This window comes from Pongo abelii, chromosome 11, assembly GCF_028885655.2.
Source record: "Pongo abelii isolate AG06213 chromosome 11, NHGRI_mPonAbe1-v2.0_pri, whole genome shotgun sequence".
Taxonomy (NCBI): domain Eukaryota; kingdom Metazoa; phylum Chordata; class Mammalia; order Primates; family Hominidae; genus Pongo; species Pongo abelii.
Genome location: NC_071996.2, coordinates 21,680,169 through 21,704,436, shown reverse-complemented (window position 1 = coordinate 21,704,436; position 24,268 = coordinate 21,680,169). Strand labels below are relative to the sequence as shown.

General features: G+C 40.4%; 1 long non-coding RNA gene across 1 annotated transcript; it reads right to left on the bottom strand.

Annotated features, from left to right (window-relative positions):
• Nucleotides 1-565: 565 nt before the first annotated feature.
• LOC129057867 (uncharacterized) lies at nucleotides 566-24,064 on the bottom strand. The gene is made up of 6 exons (XR_008522645.2): nucleotides 23,948-24,064; nucleotides 9,995-10,154; nucleotides 5,116-5,257; nucleotides 4,277-4,887; nucleotides 3,006-3,218; nucleotides 566-822 (listed from the first exon to the last, which is right to left on the bottom strand). It is a non-coding gene; the product is annotated as an uncharacterized LOC129057867 (long non-coding RNA).
• Between the last annotated feature and the right edge of the window lie 204 nt (nucleotides 24,065-24,268).

Genomic DNA, 24,268 nt, shown 5'->3' with positions numbered 1-24,268 from the left:
ACTAACCTTAGGGAACCATTTCAGTATTTTCCCATTTCTTCTTTTTGTTTTGTTTTGTTTTTTTGTTTTTGAGACGGAGTCTCTCTCTGTGTCCCAGGCTGGAGTGCAGTGGCGTGATCTCGGCTCACTGCAAGCTCTGCCTCCCGGGTTCACACCATCCTCCTGCCTCAGCCTCCCGAGTAGCTGGGACTACAGGAGCCCACCACCATGCCCGGCTAATTTTTTTGTATTTTTAGTAGAGACGGGGTTTCACCTTCTTAGCCAAGATGGTCTTGATCTTCTGACCTCGTGATCCCCCCGCCTCAGCCTCCCAAAGTGCTGAGATTACAGGCTTGAGCGAACATGCCTGGCCCAGTATTTTCCCATTTCTTAGGGAACCATTCCAGTATTTTATCTTTTATTCTTTTGTATTTATTTTTGAAAAAAAAACCCTTTCTTTGTACAAAATCTGCAGATGTATATATATATGAACGTATGTGTGTAGTGCTATCTTAGTTTTTCATTTAAATAGTATATCCTCAAAATCACTACATATCAATTAATACAAATACTCCTCATTCCTTTTGTAAAAAAACAGCGCTGATATATCATCATTTATTTAACCAATCTTCTACAAATCGGCATTTTTATTTTTTGTAATATTGTGCTATTACGTATGAAGCCACAGTGAGTGATCTTCTGCCTATGATGCTTTGCATTTCTGGAGGTGTATTTTCAAGATGAAGTCCTAGAAGTGACATTACTGGGCCAAAGGTTCAATGCGTTGTCGTCTTGTTAGGTCCCGCCAAATCCTCCTCCTTAGGATGCTTTCCTCTTGCATTCCTATCAGAAATGTAGGAGAATAACAATTTCTACACCAAGTCTCAAACAGAATATTTATTGAGCCTCTGAGTACTTCCCATCTGATAGCTAAGAGACGGCATGTCAGTGCAGTTATAATTGGCATGTGCGAGCATGAGTGAGGTTGAACACTTCATAGATGTAAAGCATTTGTGTATCTTTACTGTAAATTGTCTGTCAGTGCCATTCTCCCATTTTTTGCTATAGGGATTTTTATCCTTTTTGTTATATTTAACAGTGTTTTAAAAATACATATTTGGGAGCTATATTTTTATATTCCATGTAAGTTGAAAACATTTTTTCCCAGTATGTCTTCTGTCTTTTTAACTTTGCTTATGTTTATACATGCACACAGAAATTTTTCTACATAATACAATCTATCAATTTTTTCTTGAACTATTTCACAGGAATTCCAGACTGTTAGCGTGAGAATAATCTAAGTGAATCCCTAAATCTAAGATGTGCACCTTTGAACCAGAGAGCCCTAGAAAGAGCAGAAGCAGCCGCTGAGGATGAATGGGCCAGGGATCCAGGACAAGCATCCCTCCTGTGCTTACGGACAGGAAGGATAAACAGGGTTGTACAAATGAGATCCTCTGTAAGTTGGAGAGGTTTAACAAAAGGTAGAACTATGTGTATGAATATTATTTGTGGATGATAATAACGGAAATTAGGTCATTAAGATGGAAAACAGATCTGTGCACATCTTAAAATCAAGGACCCAGATACTCATCTTCCTAGTGTCTATGTCTCTGGCACCTAGAAAATGCTCCATAAATATATTCTGAATGGAGGGAATTGAATCTAAAATGGAGCAATAAGGAACAACAACAATAGTGGAGTGAAAATACTAACAGTACAAATTCAGATGCATCTTTGTGCATGTACTTTTAAGTAAATCTATTTTCTTCCACGTTCAATACAAATTTCATTTAAAAAAAATCAATCACCACGTTAATTCAAACTGGCTAGGCAGACAACAAAGCTTTGTTTTTTTAACAATAAAATATCTCTCAAATGTGTCAGGGTAAGGAAGTTGGAGAAAGCTCTTGATTTTCTTTATTCCTACAGCACTGAACATTTTAACTACCTACAAGAGAGTGTCTTATGAATAACATACTTATGCATTCCTAAACTGTTCATGTGAGCACAAGAGAAATGACCAGCCATCTAGATTTGAGGTGCCTGCTTATATCCACCCAGTCATTCTCTTAAAAACCAGCTGATTTCTTAATGATAGACAATAGGTCTGCCAACATCAGGCAGAAGTAGCATATTATGGGGACTGACAAATAGTTCTCAAAGCGAAGCAATTCACAGGACTCCCTTTTCCTTCTAAAGCCAAGCACTTGGCCTTCGAAATAAGAGAAACATTTGTTCAGTTGTTATTAAGTTTCATTTTGGTCAAGTGCATGCATTCTTGCACAGCTGGCCCCAAGACCTTTTCAAGACACCATCAGCACAAATACAAATATTTGACAGAGCAGCTCATGAGCAACAACAACAACAGCAAAAAAACAAAAAACAAAAAAAAAAAAAAAAAAACAGGATCCTCCCTGTCAGACCATTGCTTTTGTTCCTTCATTGGCTTGGTGTCTTTCTAATAGAGTTCATTGCTATGTTCATCTGGCTCTCATGTCTTTTCAACATGTGTCACAGGAGATAAACATATGATTATCCAATCCTGACAGCCTTCAAAAAAGCACATCAGATCATTCTTTGCTGCTTTGTGGGTATCAAAGAGGCAGATCCATGCTACTCGCTGTAAATATTGCCCTCAATAAAGGGAAGTGGGGAGAAAAGGAAAGTTCCAGCTTGTTTATGTTAGCAAGATCTGTCAATCCAAACTTCCACATCTACACATTCTTTCCTTTGCAGGCCAGATTTTGTTTTCACCAGACTATACCACTGAAGTGTGAAAACAGAGGGCAAGGGAATAGAAGTGTGGCAATCATCATTTCTGAAAATCCCTTCCTTTGTAGGCATGGATGATGGTGTCGGAGAAATAGCTCTCATCATGCATTGCATATTTTATTTTTTTTCCGTGAAGAAATAGAGATTTGAGAATGCGATTGCATTATAAAGGGGTTGATTGATTTGATATCCGTTATTCTCATGAAGGCAGAACTATGGTTTATTCATTCTGTATCCCTGAGGACAGATACCTGCTCTCAGGTTGATGCTCATAAATGTTTCCTGAGTGGATCTCAGGGTGAGGGCCTTGGACCTGCAGCACCAGCACTACTAGAAATGCAGATTCTTGGGTCCCCTCCAGATGTGCCAAATCAGAAATGCTGAGATGGGGCCCAGGAGTTCATGTTTCCACAAGTCCTTCAGGTGATGGTGATGCATATGTAGGTGTGGGAAGGTTCATTTTGCTAAGAAGAAAAGAAGGAGGAAAGACAGTGGATGAACATCTATTAAACTAAATGTTGAGGTGCATATCGTAATGCTCCACTCAAGGGCCAGCTTTTTTGGGAAGCTCTCCCCAAGTCCCTCTGCCCACTTCCAGCCTACTGGCTGGGTTCGTTGTAGCGTTCTGGTGTTCTCATAGCCCCTGGTTATGTAACTATATTGTTACCTTAAAGAAAATATATTGACCCCCTGTCTACATGTTCTGGCTTCTATAACAATTCATCATGATGAACCTATTAATCTCTGGAGTAAGTTCACAGAGAACAATGAGCAGGTGTATGTGTTGAAGATATCAGTTTACACAATGTTCTTTTGTGTAACAAACATCTCTCTAGTTTTTGGTGTAGAAGTAAGTGTATAAATGAATTCTGACACGGAAAATACAAGAATATGCCAACACATATTTTCACAATGTGCTTTTTTAAAACAAATTGTCATATATGAAATGCATAGACTCAGGAAGACACTTCCTTCTTTCAAATATACTAACTGGACTAATCAGCCTATTGATAACCAGATGTTCATAATATATCCCGGATTAATAACAAAGTAACACAAACTGGGCAGCTTACACAACATTCTCTCACAGTTCTGGAGTCCAGACACGTGAAGTTAAGGTGCCAGCAGGATTGGTTCCTTCTGCGGGCTGTGAGGGGGAACCTGCTCCGGACCTCTCTCCTTGGCTTTGTGGGTGGACATGGTGATCTCCCTGTATGGGCGTGTCTGGGTCCAAATCTCACTGTTTCATTAAGACATCAGTTACATTGGATTAGGGCCCACCCTAAAGACCTCATTTTAACCTAACTCTGCAAAGGCCCCACCTCCAAATCAGGTCACATTCTGAGGTACTTGGGGTCAGGACTTCAATATATGAATTTTGGGGGGGGATGCAGTTTAACCCATAACATACTCCAACTGTTCTCTTGGTCTTCAGGTATGCGTGCATGGCCTCAGAAGAAAGGGAACCAGATTCAAAGCCTGTTGCATGTAGGAAAATGTCAGCGTACCCATGTCCACTTACCTCTTGACAGAAAGCATCAGATCCTATGACCTGCACGTGTGGTTGGTTTCCTGTGTTTTCCCAGAACTGCTTTTCCTCACATGCCTCCCTCCTGCCTTCCGTCTTCTGACTCCCTGGGCTTCCAGTCTCAGTGTCCAGCTGCCTTGTAGGTACCTTCCTTGACCTACTGGCAGCCTCTCTCAATGGTGAGTCAGCTTCCCTCTTGATTCTGCTTTCACGTCCCCTCCCTGCCAGTCCTCAGGGTTCCTCCACTAACAGGTCTGGACACCTTCTGGCAGGCAGCCCTGGGGAGCCCAGCACAGTGCTGAGGGCATGGCTTTGAGAGCCAGGACACCTGGATGAAATTCAGGCTCTGCCACTTTCTGGCTATGAGGGCTTAGCCAATTTATTCTCATAGTAGTGCCTCAGTGGCCTTGTCTGTAATGTGTGGTAGCTAATAGGACCAACCTGGTTGGGTTCCTGTGAGAATTAAATGTTTGATGGCAGTTCCTGGCACATGGTAGGCTCTGGAGGAACATTTGCTGCTGCTCATATGCTTGTTCTGGCTGTACATGCTGGATCTGGCAACATACCACTGCTGCTAGGCTCACACGCACTTCACATGGTATAGTCTATAAAATTCAGACTCATATTACAATGAGATGTACATTATAATGAAGGGATGTTTTTCCCCCCTGGAAACTTTCTATTAATTCAAGAGTGCATCTTAAAATCAATGTCGTTTTATACTTGAGGAAATAATATCTTGCCATTTAATGAAACCCTATTAAGCACCAGATTGTTGACATGTCTTCTTAAATCCTAAAATATTCCTGCAAGGGAAGTTTTGTTATATCTACCTTGTATGTGGCAACAGGGATTTGTAGGCATCAGAGACTTTCTGGAGGCCAGAAAGTTAAGTGGCAGAGCGGAGGTCTGAAAGGTCTGTTGGATGCCTAGATCCTTGTTCTTTATAAAAAGCTACTAAGCTGGAACACTTGCCTATGAGAAAAGAAAGTTAATGAGAAGTTGGACAAATTATCATTGAATTGATTAAAGAAAAATAGGCTGATGAGGCTCATGTTGTGCTGTGTTAGGTTGTGCGTGTTGTGTTGTGATCATTTGTGAGAGAAACCAGTTCTGCTCAGAATGTGAATTCACCCATTTCCCTCCAATATCCACTTGGTCAAAGCAGTATCTAGTGGACTATAGAATTAGTGTTTGTTCCTCAGACCACATCATTAAGAATTTACTCCCTTTATCATCTTTATTATATCAGCACAGAATTCTGTCACAATAAATAATACTGTGCTTATTAGTTGTTGCTTGCATATACACTTTCTCTAGTGAAACTGCAAGCCTCTTACAATCAGTGCTTTCTATGCCCATTGTGTTTTATGAAAGGCAGAGAAAACAAACAAAAAGCAAAAAAAAAGTTTCTAATACTAAGCTTAAAAGCCCTCCTAAGGTACTGACTAGTTATATAAGTAAACCTAATACATCCTACTATTCTGATGGGAGAGGGCACTCTTCTGTAATATACATGTGGAGATGCATAAGGTCATCTGCAGACAGTGCTCTGCTTCTGTTGAGTTATGCAAAGCTAGCAAAGCCTGTCCTGTGCATTGCCATTTCTCATTCCAAGCACCCATGGCAGACATCACTAATTGATCAGGTAGCTTTTACTGCTGTTGTCAGATGCAGCCTCTGATTGTTTTGCAACACAGCACTCAGGCAATCACCACCCATCTATTAGGGATGACATGACAAATGAAACCAATCTGATATCCATTGTCTCACCTGTGGTTGTGAAAATAGAGAATGCAGAGCATTTAGGAAGGTAAATTATTGTCATATGTGGTAGTCAGCAGAGAATTGTGACGTGGGGGTCCCTCATGTGGCCACAATATAAATATTCTCTTGCTTCAGCTGGTGTAACACTAACCCTGATTTTAAAATCACATCAATGCTGGAGAAAGCAAAACGTTGTTCATAAGTTATTCCAGAGGAACTGATCCTATGATACTCTGCTTTTCAACAGCCCCATCCTGTTTGGCTTTCAAAAACCGTCCTTGTTCAGGCTTCACCCAAGACCTACTAGGAATGCCCAGTTTAATCAGAAATCTTTAGGAGGAAGTCTAAATGCCTGCTGGACTTTTCCACATAGCTCCCCAGGAGATTCAAAATGTACATTCATGGTAGAGCACCAGTGTGCTAGGGTGTTCCGTAACAATAGTATCAATGAAAAGTTCCTTCTGAAGTACTTAAAGGAAGATTCTTGGCAATCAAAATTCTTAGCAAACTTCAACAAAAATATAGATAATGAGATTTTAGGCCACACAATTCTGGGCGATTCTTGGGCTGTGCACATGAGGGACTGTCTTCCCAGCACTTATCTGCCCACACCTGACCACAAGGCATTTGTTCCAGAGGCATACATCACAGGTGGTAACGCATTCCTAAGGTCACAGAGTCTGTGAAGTCCTGAGTTATTTATAAGCATTTCCACATAACATTTGGCCACTTTTTTCTGTGCTATTATAAACTTTGCCCAGAGGGAAACAGTAATTAGTTGCTTCACGTTCACAAATTTCCTTAAGGTGCTTTCTTCAGCTTGACACTTGCATTTCTCCTGGTAGTTTGCTGGTATTTGGTCTTAGTGAAGCTTTAATGTTTCGTTTTTTTTCTTGAGAAAGGAACATCTTAAAGCTTTCATGAAGAGTAAGTTTTAGAAAATTATATTTGGGATTGGGATGTTTTTCCTCCCCAGTGCAAAATGCACAGAACTGCTTTTGATGTGACTGGAGTTTGTTTTCGTTTGCTTGTTTTAAATAAAAATAAAAAAAGTTGTTCCAAAAATGTGTACATCTCACCACCATGGATTGTCTTCATTGACTATATTTTCTTTATCAGCAGTGGCTTTGCCTGAACATAAACTAGCAGGGTCAGGAAGCCACTACCAGAAGGCAACACAAGCTTAGGCCAAAGGAGTAAAAGTGCAGTGTCCAGCCACGCCTCCTCCTTCCTTGCTCTGACCATAGCACACTGAGCCCACCACTAATGCCTTCTCCAGTCACTGCAATCTCATCTTCTGTTTTATCACTCATAGCTAATGTTATTGGCACTTCTTTCGGTAATCTTGATGTTTGTTTCTTCACGTAATTTCGATCCACCTTCCACACTTTTGCTCTTGTCCTTGAAATGCTTGGACAAATGTTTTAGCTCCAAGTCAGCAAACACTGCAAATTCAGGCTCTCTCCTCTCCTCTGGCCCATACTGACTGTTTAACGCTTGCCAGTAAATAATGCTGAAAGAAGAAGTGAGAACTGTGGAGTGGATCCAGAAACACAACTGGAGCAGTATGATGTGATAGCAGATGCTGAAGAAAGAAGATAAGAAAACTCATGTAGAAATTACTTTGCCTAAATATAAAATAGGATTTTCATTAGGTCCAGCCACTCCATGGCAGATGCAGTGCCTTATTCCTGCTTATAGCCCAAAAGGATCTCAACAACTCCTTGAGATTGAATTTGTACAGCCCCTGAGAGAAGTGACTTCCTACAACCATCCTAAGTTTAGGTGGAAGCCTCATGCCCAGCCTCAGAGGGTCACGAAATCCTCTTACTTTCAGTGGAAGATGCATTGGTCAGTCTGCAGCTTTGGAATCAGTCCAGGAGCAAATCTCAGCTCTGACACCTGCTGCTTGATACTGTGAAAGTTGACAAAATATCTCCGCAGAATTCTCAAGGAAATTCTTCCAGGAAAGTATCCAATGGCTATGTAATTTCTGAGTCACAGTGCCTGGTCAAGAAGCTAAAAGTCTATTGCAGGACTCGGATGTATAAATAGACAAGTGGTAAAATTCCTGATACGGAAAGGCACAGGACCTTGTACGGAACCAGACAAGGCACATGACTTACACTGGGAGCTAAGAACTGCTTTTCAGAGAACACTAGCACCTACACAGAGTGAATTGAGCAAAGATTGGGGCTGGGCCTGCTGGAAGGTCTGCATTTCATGTGCAGATGCCCAAAGATCTGGATCCTTGGAACAATCTATAATTTTGCTCAGGGCTGGGAGGCTGATGCCAGTTGAGAATTGCTGAGCTAGCCTCTTAGTGGGATTGTGCAGCTTTCATCCTCCTCATTGCTTAAGCACAAACTGTGGTGAAAGTATGAAGACTTTACTTCTTTGCAGAAAATGACCCTGAAGAGAGAGCCAATTGCTAATGCTTGCAGTGCCAATGAATAGAAAATGCTGATTCTTAGCCAGAAAATAGCTTAATGAATTACTTTGGTTCTATATTTATAAAACAGTTTAGGGTCTATGGGGTTCAATTACATTTTCCAGTTATATCTACTGCATCTAAGGTTGGAATTACATGCTACAATTTATGCAAATTTAGGCAATTTAGCATATTGTAGGACATTTCTTATAAATGACAAGGGTATGCGCTAGTTCAAATCATTATGGCTAACGTATAGAGAATATCATGCGCTGAAACCCAACTTTCGTCTTTGTAGTCTGGTCTGATGGTTATTCCCCTGCTAATACCACAGCTTCTGTGATGGTCTGAGACTTCAGGCAGAGAACACCGAGAAAAGCACAACCAGACTCATGAACAAGGACCAGTATGGCTTGTTGCTCTTCTTCATGCATACGCTTCTTTAACGAAGCCAAAAGTAATTTTCTGAAAATAAATGGGCACTCATTCAAATAAATTATTGAACAACAACAAAAAGCACATATCAAAAACATCTATGGTTTCAAGGAATAATGTGTCATCAGGTCAATGCTTATTGATCTCTCAAGGTTGGATACTTAATGAGACTGGTTATGTGATAGATGATACAGAATGAGGCCTTTGTGCAGAAATCTTTACATCTGCAGTTCTTTTTTCTATTGTGCACTGGAGGAAATTACAAAGTGTATTCAGTCCCAAGACTTGATGCTTATCCAGGGGGGACACTGGATTGTGGCAGCTGGGGTCCCTGGGGCTGGAATAGATTATGGGTGAAGTTAATTTGTGGTGCTCAATACACAAGTAACCCACAGGACCACAGTGAGAAGAAAGGAAGAAATGAACCCTGACGGAGGCAGGAGTGAGATAAACATGAGTGTGAGTGTGTCCCTGTAGAGTGGAGACATCGCTCTGAGAATGTCACTTACGTGTGTCAGGGGCTTTAGCCTAAAATCACTTTAGAGTGATTTTTCTCTTACTACGGGTTTTCCTCTTACTATGCTGGGGTGAGGGTGGGGTTCAGTGATATTGAACCTCACTCGCAGAGCTCTTACTCCAAGATGGTAGAATAATGATCTTTTAGAAAACTTAGAATTCTGGATTCTGCAGAATTCTCTCCCAGATGCTACTTGTTAACAGAATTCTATTTTCCCTTTTGGGGGCACAAAACTCCTCTTCATTGCACTGAATCCATTGTAGTATGATGTGAATGTGTAACCAAACTGTCTTTAAACAAATGTGAATGTGAATGACACTTGCCAATTCCAGGCATGGCTCTTAAGAAACCTTACACAGATGTGTCTTTATGCCCCTTTTCCCTTCCGAAGGTGGGATGGCAACACGGACGATGCCCCCAGGAGGAAGGGAAGTCACCAGCTGGAGCAGTCCTGAGTCCCTGAGTTCCTGAGTGGAGTAGAGGCACCCACCAACCAGGAAAACCCATTCTGGACAATTATCTGAGGAAGAAATAGACTTCTATTGCATTTGAGCAGTAGTACCTCAGGGCTGATTTCTTCCAGCAGCCATCCTACTGTGCTGGTGATGCTTTGATTGCCTCTTGGATAGACCTGAACCTTTCCTGTCTTGCTCTTTGTCCGGAGAGGCTGATCTCCATGCACTGCATCAGGTGCACCCCCTTGCCTTCCAGCTTTTGGTTGGCTGTAGATAACAAGATGTAGCACTGCAGATGAGAAGATGGGAGGAGCCCGTGGGAGATGAGCAGAGAGCAGAAAGGAGGGGGAATCTGTGTATCCACATGTTCCCTCATGGCTTCTCTGGGTAGTTTCTCTAACACAGCTACAACTGTCACCATTGCTGGTGACATGACCCTTCCCATCCTCCTTCAGACCAAGAGTAGGAACAGCTTCCCACTGTCACTACTCTCTGGTTGTTTTGCCATCTATCATTTCCTTAGCTCCACCTGCATCTTTGGGTCTTTCCAAAGATTCTATTCCATTTCAGGTAAATGGGTCTTTCCTTAAAAATCTATTTAATTAAAAGCTGTGTTGATCATGTCATGTATTCCTTCTGCAACTCTGGAGGATACAGACACCATAACCAACCTTCTATCTAACCATACCCTTATCCAGCCTCCAACCCTTTGTACTGTTGGTTTCAAAGAAATAGCATGAGCACATTCCCCAGGCTCCCATCCTCACCTTAGAAATGGGAAATAAGCACCCAGAGAAGGAAAGGGACTTTCCAAAGGCTTCATCATTTTCAGGAGAGAACCAGGGCTTTGGCTGAGAAGAAATGAACTTCAAGGGGAAAGCTTTCTAAAGAATAGGTCTGAAACTGGAAACATCACAGTTCCGTCTCCACTGCCAAGGAGGAGTCACATTGGAAAACATTACTTGGGATCTGCCCTTAACTAGTTAGGGATTAGGGTTGGCAAGAAAAGTGTGTTGGGACATTCACCCCAAACCCAGGAACCTGAGACTCCTGTTCCGAATCCACAAGAGTTCCCCAGAGCCACGGCCCCCTGCTTTGATCTCCTGTGGCCGATATCCCTGAAAGCAGCATGCCGGGTTGGCCAACACCTCTTCTACTGAGAATCCCCAATTCACATTTATGAAAATAGAGACACTGCTGTCCTCATCGGCAGTGAACTTCATGATTCAATCTGCTTTGGGTACATATGCTACTCACAAAGGCAATCTGAGTTAGCAGGGAGGGAAGAGAGGCAGAGGTGCACGGAACCACATCCCTCTTGGAGAACTGCAAGCAGATAGGAAAGCATGGGATGGAGGTGGGAAACTCATCCTGTAATTCTCAAAGCAACTGTGTTGCATTTTCTCCCTTGGCATACCTCATCACCAGCTTTACATCTCAGGAGTCCTGGGGCACTGCAGCGCTAATATGGTCCCTAAGGAGACTTCCAGTGCCTTCTCTCTTAAATAACTCATTTTTCTAGTACTGCCTCCCTGGTATCTTCCAAACAGCACTCAAAGTAACTCCTGCAGGAGGCGCTGTGGGATCTTTGAAGGCAGGGCCTGTAACTAAAGAGGCTTTTACCTCCAGCACCACTTTGTGGCCTGGCAGATAGCAGGTGCTCATGGAAGGTTTGTCCATTTCATGAGTGGAGGTGAGCATGCCCAAAGCATCACGAGGCAGGAGCTATTTTTTAGCACATATTTTCCTCAAATTACAAGTTTTAAAATTTAAAATTTGCCTATCTTGAAGGCCACATTTAGAAAACTTTTTAAGAAAAAGAAAGATCAAATACCCTTTCCTAGAATATTTAATGCTTTAATAAAGTATAAATTCAATTGCATTTACAGGGAACAAAACTGCAGTAATTTTTCTGGTGAGTCAAGTTGTGAAAAATTGTATTATAGCTAATATGCCAATTAATTCGTCATTGGGTCAATTATCAGATATTTCTTTATTCTTACTTGATATCTGGAGGTGCCCTGAAACTATAAATTCCCTGTATCTTTATTAGATTGTCAGATAACTCCGAGTGTCCCACCCCACCCGAGTCCCTGTCCCTCCCAATCATGCCTATAAAATTTTTTATTTCTAAATCTTCACAAGACTCTGAATTGCCTAAGCTTCACAGCAAACCTCAGCAATCTGTGTGTGTGTGCGTGTGTGTGCGCGCGTGCGCCCACAAAACTTATTTTCTCTGACCTCTTAGCTTACTCCAAACTTCAATCTAAGCATCTAATCAAACAGCTGTCCCTCTCTATTAGCCCCTTCTTCTTCTGCGGCTCACCTGTTCATCTTCCCGTCTCTCTGGAATAGCCCTTGGAAAGGGTTCCAATTCAATCTCATCAGAGGTTCAAGTAATATTTTTCCAGCTGAATTTATAATAGATGTCCTACTTTTCTAAATAGAATGTGGGTAACAGAGAGAGTCAGAGAGAAAGAGAGAGAGTGTGCAGGTGTGTTTTGTTGTTGTCATTGGAAAGAAAAATAAGATTTAGAATATAATTTTAGAACTGAAATAGAACTAAAAGACCAGGGCATCCAGGTCCCTACTGGATAAGTAAGCCAGGACGCAGAGAGGTTCAGTGATGCAGTATGCTCACACCTCACGTTATTGCATGTTTAAGATTATACTGAGATTTGATAGCGATTATGTTGAGTCCATAGGTCAATTATGTATTAACAACCTTAAGTCGGCTGACTCATGACTGTAAAATATCTTTTTATATTCATTTATGTTTTTTATAATTTTTTCAGCAACATTTTATATTTTTCAGTATATTGTTCTTGCACATATTTTGTTATATTCATCCCTAAGTATTTGGCATTTTTATTGCTATTACAAATTATATTATTATTTTTAGGTTTTATTTCCAGTTATTCACTATCCATATGTATAATTTCAATTAATTTTATATACTGAACTTTTACCCTGTAACCTTGCTAAGCTCACTTACTATTTCTAGTAACTTTTTTGTATTTTTTACATAGACTATAAATAAAGATAATTTTACTTCTTGCTTTCCAAACTGTATTCCCATTATTATTATTATGGGCCTAATTTCACTTATTTCGTGACTTCATGCAGGTGATTTTTAACACGTATTTGTAGACTTCTAGATTTTTTTACATATGCGATTATGTTTTAAATTCATAGCACTGTACAAATACATATTATTGTTGCCTTTATCAAAATAAATAAACTAGGACTCACATTTTATACAGATTTAGTATTAATTCACTTTTCATTTTTCTAAAAGCTACACATAATCATTAAAGCCCTATTCCACTTGACCCTACCATGCTACAAACACAGTTAGCCCTAGTGGTCTATGACGTATCCTTTCCTCTCTGAAATATGAAGAAGTACCCTCTTACTGCTACAACATTCACGCCCTCGCAGAACCCTTCATTCCCTATCTCCTTTCTTCTCTCCATCCTCTCTTTTTCCACACATGTATACAGGGCACCTGCTCCTACCACACAGCAAGCAAATCAGCCCTTGGGAATAAATAAAACCCATGCTAGCTGCCCTCAAGTTGCTCCACAGCTAGTACGGAGATTGTATATTATTGAGGCGATTTCCGAAGACACACGTACGATGTAGTGGGTGTAGAGAGGAAGGTGTGTGCGTACCCGCAGAGGGCAGTCAGAATCGACCTCCTACAACTAGGGAAGAAAATGTGCAGAGGCCAAAAAAAGAAAAAATCCCCCTTTTTTACTGTGCTTCAAGGAAATTTTCTATGTCAGGTACAGAGTGATGAGAAATATGTTTGGATGATGTGTTAGTCATGATTCAGACAGAAAAGGGGAAATGACTCTAGGTGTTTCAAACAAAAATAATTTAATGCAGAGAATTAGTTACAGAGGGACAGCAGAATTTAGCAGCTTCGCAGAGAATGGTGAAGACTTCCTGGGCTTAGCAAGCAGCAGGAACCTCTGGTACTCTAGGATTGGAGGGCTCAGACAAGAATGCTGCTAGCAGGATTCAAGAGCCAGGGCTGCCCAGAATGAGCTAAAACTGGGGTGAGACTGATTAGGAGGAGTTGGCATCTCCCTGAAAGCACTTTTTCTGGGGCAGCTGGCGGGAACAGAGAGAAAATACAAAGAAATGCCCTCCCTCTGCCCTGCCTCTGTCCTCAAACCTCCTATTGAATGAATTTAGCAGGAAGACAGAGGGCAAGAGATTCTGGGTAATGGAACTTCCTATGATACAGAAACAGAAAAACAAGGAACTAGCTTGAGACCAAACAGGCAAATGACACGCATGGAGGGGTGAGCAGGGACCACGGAAAGGAGGCCAGGCGGAGAATCATGAAGACGCTGAGCTTGTTGCTCTGCCTTCTCCTCTGCCTTGTGCATCTCCCAGCTGCTGAGGCTACAGATGGCCAAAGACACACTATTAAATAAGGTCTGAAAAGTGGATTATAAGGTTCATATCATGATAGGTAGTTAGATAATACATACCAATATACCAAAGCTTCCAAAAAAAAACATAAATGCGATAAATTTCCAATTAGAATGTCCATAACATATGCAGGAATTGAATAAAAGTGCTGGAAAGATTTCATGAAAGTATAAATCCTGGAAAATCAATGAGGACATTTTGAAATGTCATTTGAATTTTGAATTGCTGGTATAGCAAATCAGTACTACAGAGCTACTGAAATTATGTGGCTGTGGTTTGGTCTAGGAATACATAGACACATCAATGGACTAGACGAGGGAATAAAGTAAAAGACCACATTGGTTGTGAGAATGTGATAAATGGCAATGATGGCATTTTAATTCAGTGGTAGGAATGGATTGTTTAATAAATGGTACAGACACAGCTGGTTATCCATCTGGAAGAATATAAAACTGGACCCCCTTCTTACATCATGGCAAAATATAAATTCCAAATGGATTAAAGTCTTAAATGTAAAAAAACAAAAGGAAATCCTGGAACCTTGATGGACATTCTCAAGGCAAAATAGATATGAACCCACCTGAATTGACTTGAAAAATTAAATTATTTATAATGAGAGATCAGACACATCTCTTATATGCCATAAGCACAAAACATAACAAAATTACTTGGAGAAGTATTTTCAATGAGGACAGATATCGATTATTAATAACAGACAAATATCTTTTACACATTTGCAAAAACAGAACAAACAATGTAAGTGGGAAAAATGGGCAAAGGATTAGAGGAGACCATTTACACAGGAGCAAATCCAAATGGCCAGCAGATATGTGAAAAGATTCTCAGATGTAACAGTTATGAGTAAAGTGCAAATTAACGCATCAATGACTATTTCTTTACATTTATGAATCGGCCAACTTTTTTAAACAAAAGGAAAAATTACTGATGGCAGATATGTGAGGATAGGGCACCCTCACATTGCTGGAGTAATCTGACAATGTTTTAGAAACAGTTTATAAGACTCTAAAATTAGAAACATATATTCTCTTTGATGCAGCAAATATAACTCTAGGAGTTGTCCTATAGAATTAAAAAGAGTTCACAAAGGGACTGCCCATCAGTAGGGAATGTCTGGAATAAACTATTGTGTATCTATAGCATGGAATGCTAACAAAAAAATCAACAAATGAATTGGAGTTATGCAAATGGAATTGGAAGATTTCTACAAAATTTGTTTTCAGTCTGTATAAGATGTCTTTTGTGGAATAAACAATAATATTGAGCAGAACAAACATTTCTATATATGTGTATCTACAAAAGATAATATGAGTACAGAGAAAAATATAGACAAATATATAAATTTGGTTATGTGGAGGCTAGGAATTTGGGTTTACTAACAAGGAAGTGGTCTTTTAGTGGAGAAAAAAAGGAGAATCGAATGAGGAGGCTGGTGTAAAGTATGGGGAAAAGATTAAAGCTGTCTGTTTCCCATCTTCATATATGATATGATCATATTAATGTAGTCATATGAAATCATATTTGCTACATAAAATATCGTTATACCACATATAGTGTTCATAGTTACATAAAACTATATGCATGTGTATGTTCACATATACAGACATACATTTATTATGTAATTATATATGATACATATATATGATTGCTCATGGATACAAACAAATGCCTCCAGCATGGGGGCCTTCCATGGACTCAGCAGGTCCGCATCCTCCATTGCCTTGTGGCTGATGTCATAGTGACTTTTGCTGCACAGGTGGAGAGAGGTTAGCCAGAAAGCCTGCTTCTGCAGTCCACAAGGCTCTTTCTAAACTAGCTATGGGATTAATTAGAACACGTGACACTGTTTATCTTTTTCATTTATTTTAGTTTGTGGTTTTTCTAAGTGATTGCTCCAAGGCTGAGTCAATTACATTTCCCTTTCCCTTGGGTTTCCCTGGGAAAGAACCACTGCATCCATTTCAAAAACGCTGAGAAAGTAGAAATTATGTAGCCTGCCTGCCTTAGCCTTAGTTTTTTCATCTGTGAAGGTACTGATACCTACTTTGTCCCTGTCTCATAAGGATAACATGGAAATTAATAAGATAATTAACTGGATACCAGCTCCTACTAAAGATGTACTATGTATGTAAAGCTTCTTATTGTTCATAAGTTTTCAACTCTGGATTGCATGTGCCTTTCACTTTTGTAACAGTGGCTTGGAGGAAAAGAGAGTGCGCCTGATCTGCTGTAATTAAGCAGAAGGTAAAACACTGCAGTGATTAAGAGAAATCAAAGTCCATTTTATTTACAGACGGATAATCAACTATTTTGCAACGAGGCTTTTGGTACTTGGAAAATCAACTTAAATTCAAAGAATGACTTTGGTAGTCCCACCAAAAAAAAAAAAAAAAAAAAAAAAATCAGCTCCTCTTCTTCATCTCCATGGATGTAGGTTGTAACTCCTGACCCTCATTTTCTGTTTCTTATGTTGCTACCTTCAACATTTACCTCCCATTGCCTCTGGATACAGCCTATTCACTGTGCTTGCATCAAAGCAATCCTGTTATAAACTCAGAATGATATTTCCAAAACGCAAATTTAGCCCCTCAGAAAACTTTGACTGGTTCTTCTTTGTTTTCCAGACAAAATCTGCAGTCTTTTAAATGGTATCAAGTGATCCTCCATGCCCTGACTCCTCCCTACTTCTCAAAGCTCACATTAGTGTTCTGTTGACCGCTCCCTGGCCATTGTTCACTGACAACTGTAGAGAGGATGGGAAGGTGGCTTTCACGGCCGGGTCTGCATAGTATCTGTGCTGCCCACCACGACCTCCACCCGCTCCATCCACAACAGTCATCAGTGATGATGGAGCCGGGCCCCAGGCAGCAGCAGGAGCTGGGGTTTGGACCCCAGGGCTGCAGCAGCACTGGCCCACAGCTGAGTGGCTGGGAGGAAGGTTGGACTGACCAAGGCTATGTGTAAGAGGAAAGGCACTGCAGGGTTCTGGTCATTAAAAATCTGGAAAGGGAAGGAACAACTAGGTGTAGAGTCAAGTTGGAAGTAGGAAGCAAGGAAGTTTGTGACCCAGAAGAAAAGTGAGACTGGAGGGATGCCCTCAGGAACGCTTGATGGAGTACTTTTTAGATGTCTCAAGTTTACTTTTGTTTTGTTTTTGTTTTTGTTTTTTTGAGATGGAGTCTTGCTCTGTCACCCAGGCTGGAGTGCAGTGGCACGATCTCGGCATACTGCAACGCCCGCCTCCAGGGTTCAAGCGATTCTCCAGCCTCTGCCTCCTGAGTAGCTGGTATTACAGGCACACACCACCACGCCCAGCTAATTTTTTTGTGTTTTTAGTAGAGATGGGGTTTCACTATGTTGGTCAGGCTGGTCTTGAACTCCTGACCTCATGAACCGCTCGCCTTGCCCTCCCAAAGTGTCAAGTTTACTTTTTGAAAGACACATCTTCCATTGTCCTTTTGTTTTCCTCAAAGCAAACAGCAAGCATACCAGTCCCCTTCCCCTCCGCATCTCCCTAAAGGCTGTACTTCGGCCTTACAGTGTGCCTCACCTGGTGTTTATAGCCCATAAGTCTCAGCGGGGAGCAAAGCAACTCTTAACCCTGCATGCACCAGTGAGAATCAAAATGGAAATGAATGTTCATCTCACATGGATATGGATGCATGCGTGGAAGTTAAAAAGTGTGGCTAAGCTGACACGGATAGAGGCTTCACAGCTGGCTCTTGGCCAGGACGGGTAGTAGGGCAGGGAGCCCCGATTGGTAGCTTCTGCAGATTTCCATGGTGTCAATATCCGTGGGAATATGATAACATGGCCAGTAAATATCAAGCCACCATTTTATTTGTTTTTTAATGGCTTTCAGAAGTCACAATAACTCAAAATACAGCTCTCCTGACCCAGTACAAACCAGCAACAGCACACCACCCAGCAAAAACAAGCAGCTTCTGGTACACACACATGACTCTTCCAATAGTTAGGAACTTCCTCTTAGTTAGGAACTATGAAATTAAATGAACGGTTAAATAAACACAGACCATAACTGGAGCCACCACTAACCTAAATCTCTAGGTAGCATGTATGGAGTGTGTTCTAGGAGAAGACAGCACATGTGACATTTTATGAGACTAAGTCCAGGCATACAAATCAATTTCCTACAGATGTTCAAAGGCAACCATGAACTTGCTGATGTCACTAGGTCTCCCTTCGTCACTCCAGTTTTTTGAGGACTACTCGGCTGACTGGCCTTCTAATATAGATATATCAAATACCTCATCTCTTGCAAACTTCATGGCTCTGAGATGTAGGAATCATTCTTCCCACTTTGTCAACAGGGAAATTGAAGCTCAAAGAGCTCAAGGAGCTTTCTGTGGGACCCTTGCTTACAGACAACTGATGAGTAAATTAGGATATCCAGATGCTCATGTAGACTTCATGGGAATGTTTCAATCTTATGTCATATGCAATTTGATTAACTCTCAGACCTTGAAATTAGCAACTGTTGTCCACTATACAATAATCTGTATTTAATCAATATTTTCTAAAGAAATTAATTTTAGATAATTTTCAAAGAGACAATGATAAATAACAGCCACTTGACAATAAAAATCACCCCCACTGTCCTCCCGAGTAGATGGGAGGAACAGGTAGATTAGTTGACTATTGCTGCTCCTTTTAATGCTGAAATCACTTGGAAAGCTTTGATTTTATTATATCTGCCACTTTTAAGCCCTTTCCCATGTACAAGCTGTTTTATATATCGAGCCTCACTTCATCTGCATCTTAAAAGTAACAAAGCCCCATTTCCACTGTACAGCTGAAGAAAAGAGTTCAGGCAGTTAAGTGATTTGCCTAAATTTGCACAAATTATAGGGGACAGAGTTGGCACTCATGTCCAGTTCTGCCCAGTGTCAATTTCCACACTTGTTCTCCTTGATGACAGAACCTCCCTGCTCCCTTGTCCTCTGTCACCCTACTCTCAGACGCACCACTGGGGTCACCTCCTGTCTCACCCTGAGAGCAGCACATGTGTGCTGTTGTTACAACTGAGGGAAAAACCCTTTCTTCCACCTGGGCTCTGGTGCTTTCAACATATTTAAATCGAAAATCCAAACATGTGCCACTCAGCACAACAGTCACCTCTACCAATTTGATTCCAAATGCAAAGCTGTTCAATAATGCTGATTAGAAAGTTCAGGGAGTTATGACATGCCATGACCCACTGGACCCATGCTGTAGCCTTAATCATAATTGGAGCTTGTCTAGAATCTCTCCATTCCTTGGTGCTAACATATAGGATTTTAATCACAAATTTGCAGCTCCATCTCATTATGAAGGGGAGAAATCCCTCACAATGTTGTTAATTGACCTTAATCTAATGTGATGTGTAATACACTCAGCTGGATCCTCAGGCACTCTGGAAATAGAACAGTAAAACACCTCTTAAATCTAAATTATATTTGAAATAGTAGATTAGATTATTCCCAGCATCTGCAAACAAACCGTAGCCTGCTGAAATTCATCTTGCACTTTCCAAACAAGGCAAAGACTCCAGCCTGACATGCTGAATGCTTTATGAGTTCATCCACCCTGAAAGTCACATGCTTGTCTTCCTAATGCACCAAATGGCTGCTGCCTGCAAGGAGATGAGTCCTCTGGCAGAAGAGTGTGGACCCCATACCTGTGCTGGCTCTGAGGTCAGGCTGACCTGTGAAGGGCAAGGTTGCATGTCAGACAGACTGGGTTCATTACCACATTGGCACTTACCAGCTCTGTGATCTTGGGCAAGTGATTTTAACATTTCTGAGCCACTGACTTCTCCTGTGTGGAATACTGAGGGACTGAGAATTTTAGAAAAATCTGCTTACAGCTATAGGAAATTCGTGAAAGTTGATGATATGACCGTATAAAATCTACTCTTCTTCCATTTTTGTTTTTAATGAACATTTCATTTTAGATAATATAGATAAACATACAGGTATGATAAATAATACAGAGACCTCTCATTTACCTGTTACCCAGTTTTCCTCAATAGTAGTATCTTGCAAAATTGTATTACAGTATCACAACTAGGATATCATCATTGTTACAGTCAAGATAAAGAACAATTCTGTTATCACCAGGATCCTCACATCGCTCTTTTATAGAATCCCCTAGCACCTCACTTCTGCCGTCCTCAATCACTGGCAGCTACTAATCTATTCTCAATTTCTATAAATCATCATTCAAAAGTTTTATAGAAACAGAACCATTCAGTATGTAAGCTTTGGGGATTGACTTTTTCACTCATCATAAGTCCCTGGAGACTTATCCAGGTTGTTGCACGCACCCATTGTTCACTGCTTTTCATTGCTGAGTGGTATTTCACAGTCAGGATTTACTAGCTTGTTTAACCACTTACTGGCTTAAAGACAACTAGGTTGTTTCCAGTTTTTGACTTTTACAGTGGAGTTGCTATGAATATTTGAGTACAGGTTTTTGTGAACAAATAGTTTAATTTTTATTGGTTGAGTGACCAAGAGCACAACTGCTGGACCATTTGGTAGTTGCATGTTTGGTTGTATGAGAAACTGCCTAACTTTTCCCAAGTGACTGTGCCTTTTTATATCCCTCACCGACAATATATCACAGATTCAGTCCCTCTACATGCACTCCACATTGCTGTTATCACTACTTTAAAAAAAAAGTAGCCATTCTGGTAAATTTGTCATGATATCTCATTGTGGTTTTAATATGCATATTCCTAATGTCTAGTGATGCTGTTCACCTTTCTATTTGCTTATTTACCATCTGTATATCCTCAAGTGAAATGTCTATTCATGTCCTTTACCAATTTTCTAATTGAAATGTTTGTATCTTTATTGTTGAGTTTAAGACTTATATTCTATATTCTTTACTGGTCCTTTGTTAGATATGTCATTTGCAAATATTTTTCTCCAGTCTGTACCTTGTCTTTGCACCCTCTTATTAGGGGTTTGCAGTGAGCTCAAGTTTTTAATGTGATGGTTTCTAATTATACATTTCCTTGAATGGATTGTGCATTTAGTGTCAAACCTAAGAACTCTTTGCTTAACTCCACATTCTGAAAATTTTATCGTATGTATTATCTATAAGTTATATAGCACTACATTTTTTAAATCTAAGTCCATGATTCATTTGGAGTTAACCTTTATATAAGCTATGATATTTAGGTCAAGTTTCGTTTTCAATCTATGGATGTGTAATTGTTTTGGTATCATTTATTGAAAAAGCTATCCTTCTTCCATTGAATTGCTTTTGCACTTTTGTCAAAAATCAGTTGAGTGTATTTTTGTGGGCTTATATCTGGATCTTTATTCTGTTCCATTGATCTATGCCTATGTGAAACCAGCCCTATAAAATTTATAAAATTAATCAGGGAAGAAGGGAGGGGGAAAACAAAGGTAAACCAAGCTTGCAGCATACTCACATTGATCACTAGGTCAGCTTGCTCCCCGATCTGCTTCCTATTGTCCTAGAACCACACAGACACAAGCCAGGCATGGTGGCTCACACCTGTATTCCCAGCACTTTGGGAGGCCAAGGCAGGAGGATCACCTGAGGTCAGGGGTTCAAGACCAGCCTGGCCAACATGGCGAAACCCTGTCTCTACTAAAAATAAAAATAAAAAAAATTAGCTGGGTGTGGTGGTGGGCCCCTGTAAGGGAGGCTGAGGTAAGAGAGTTGCTTGAACTTGGGAGTCAGGGGTTGCAGTGAGTGGAGATCACACCACTGCACTCCAGTCTGGGCAACAGAGCAGGACTCCATCTCAAAACAAACAAACAAATAAACAAAAAGAACCACCCAGACACAGTTACATGATTACAGTTCTCCTTACCTGCTCTATAGATAACAACTTGAACATTATGAAATGTTAAATTTTCCCTTTGAGCTATTCTTCCATCTTCTGCATACTGCTGAAACTACTGACTCAGTTGGTATGAAGAACCCCACTGATATCAGTTGGTGTAAAGGACCCCACTTATACCAGCTGTCTGTGGGACCCTGTGAGAAGCTGACTCATCAAAGAATGGGGTCACCACATCCTGATGATTTCATCCCCCTTATCCTGACCAATCAGTGATCTCAATTTTCCAGCCCCTCACCCTCCATGATCCCCTTAAAAACCCCAAGCCATAACTCCTTGGAGAAATGGATTTGAGGGTTTCGAATTCCAAAGGGCACCATCTCCTTGCTTGGTGCCCTGCATTCATTAAACTCTTCCTCTGCAGCAAACCCTGCTGTGTCAGGGTGTTGGTCTGTTACTGCACAGTGGCATAAGAACATGATGCTCCTATAATATGTTTCCACCAATAACACACCACTGATCACTGTGGCTTTGTGGCAGGCCTTAATATTGGGGAGAGTGATTCCTCCACTTAATTATTCTTTTGTAAGAATTTTTTGCCTTTTCATATAAATTTTAGGATAAGCTTATCTATGTCCACAAAAAAACCTTCTTGGAATTCTAATATAAATTGAGTAAAACATATGGATTAATTTAGAGAGAAGTGACATCTTTACTATGGCTGTGTCTCCCAATCCATGAATATGTTATCTCTCTTTATCTACTTGGGTCTTTTTCTTTTTTTAAATAGCATTATAACAATTTTACATACATTAATTCTGCATATGTTTTGTTAAGCACATACCTAAGTATGTCATTTTCATTGCAGCAATCGTAAATGGTATCATGTGTTTAATTTTGGATTCTGCATGTTTATTTTTAGTTTAGTTTTATATGTAAGTAAAATTGATCATTTTGTGTTGATATATCCTGTAACTTTGCTGAAGTCACTGAAGGTGTTTGGAGGGTGGATTTTAAGTGGTGGATTCTTTAGGGATTTTCTGTATAGACAACCATGTCAACTGAAAATAGGAGCTATTTCTTTTCTTGCATTTCATTCTGTATCCCTATTATTTATTTTTCTTGCCCTATTCCTGTGGACAAAAGTTTTCATACTATGTTGAAAGAGTGATAAGAGCTGTCATCCTTTTATGGAGAAAGCATCCAGTTTTTCCATGTAAAGCTTGGTGCTCCTTCTTCATTTTGAATGGACCTGAAGCAATGCCCTAGCTAATACAGGATACTGACTTGGTAAAGGTCGGCTGTGCCCACTGTCCTGCTGTTTCATCGAAATTTATACATAGTAAATGTTTAAGTTTTTTCCCTCCATATACCACAGCTTTCAGATTACTAAAAGGAAAAGGTGAGTCTATTGGATCTTGTACTTAGATCATAAACAGAATTTCTTTTAAGGACTCCAGGAAATTGTATTAAATTTTCACAGTTTTTCTCTTCCCTGGTTAACATGGGACAATGCCCAATATACTCTGAAAATATTGAAAACATCAGGAAAATGTTATAATTATGAGAAAAGTCAATTGTTATGAGTTCAATTGTGTTCCTTAAAATTATATGTTAAAGTCCCAGTCTCCAGTACCTCAAAATATGATCTTTATTTGGAATAAGGTCATTGCAAATTTACTAAGTTAAGATGAAGTCATATTGGGGTAAGGTGGGCCCTTAAACCAATAGGATTGATGTCCTTATTAGAAGAAACACAGAGACACAGACTCACTTGGGACAATGTCATGTGGCACTGGAGGCAAAGGCTGAAGTGCTGCAGCTGCAAGCCAAGGGATGCAAGGATTGCCCACAAACTGCCAGAGCCAAGACGAGGTGCACAATGAGTCCCCACTCCAACAGGGAGAATGGTACCATGGAAACCTTTGTTTTGGGCTTCTAGCCTCCAGAACTGGGAGGCAGTACATTTCTGTTGTTTTAATAGACTCACCTTGTGGCACTTTTTCATGGAAGCCCAAGAAAACTAATAAAAATTTCTGACAAACTCATGGGAGGCATCCATTGCACTTTACTCACTGTTTCTAATGCCTACACT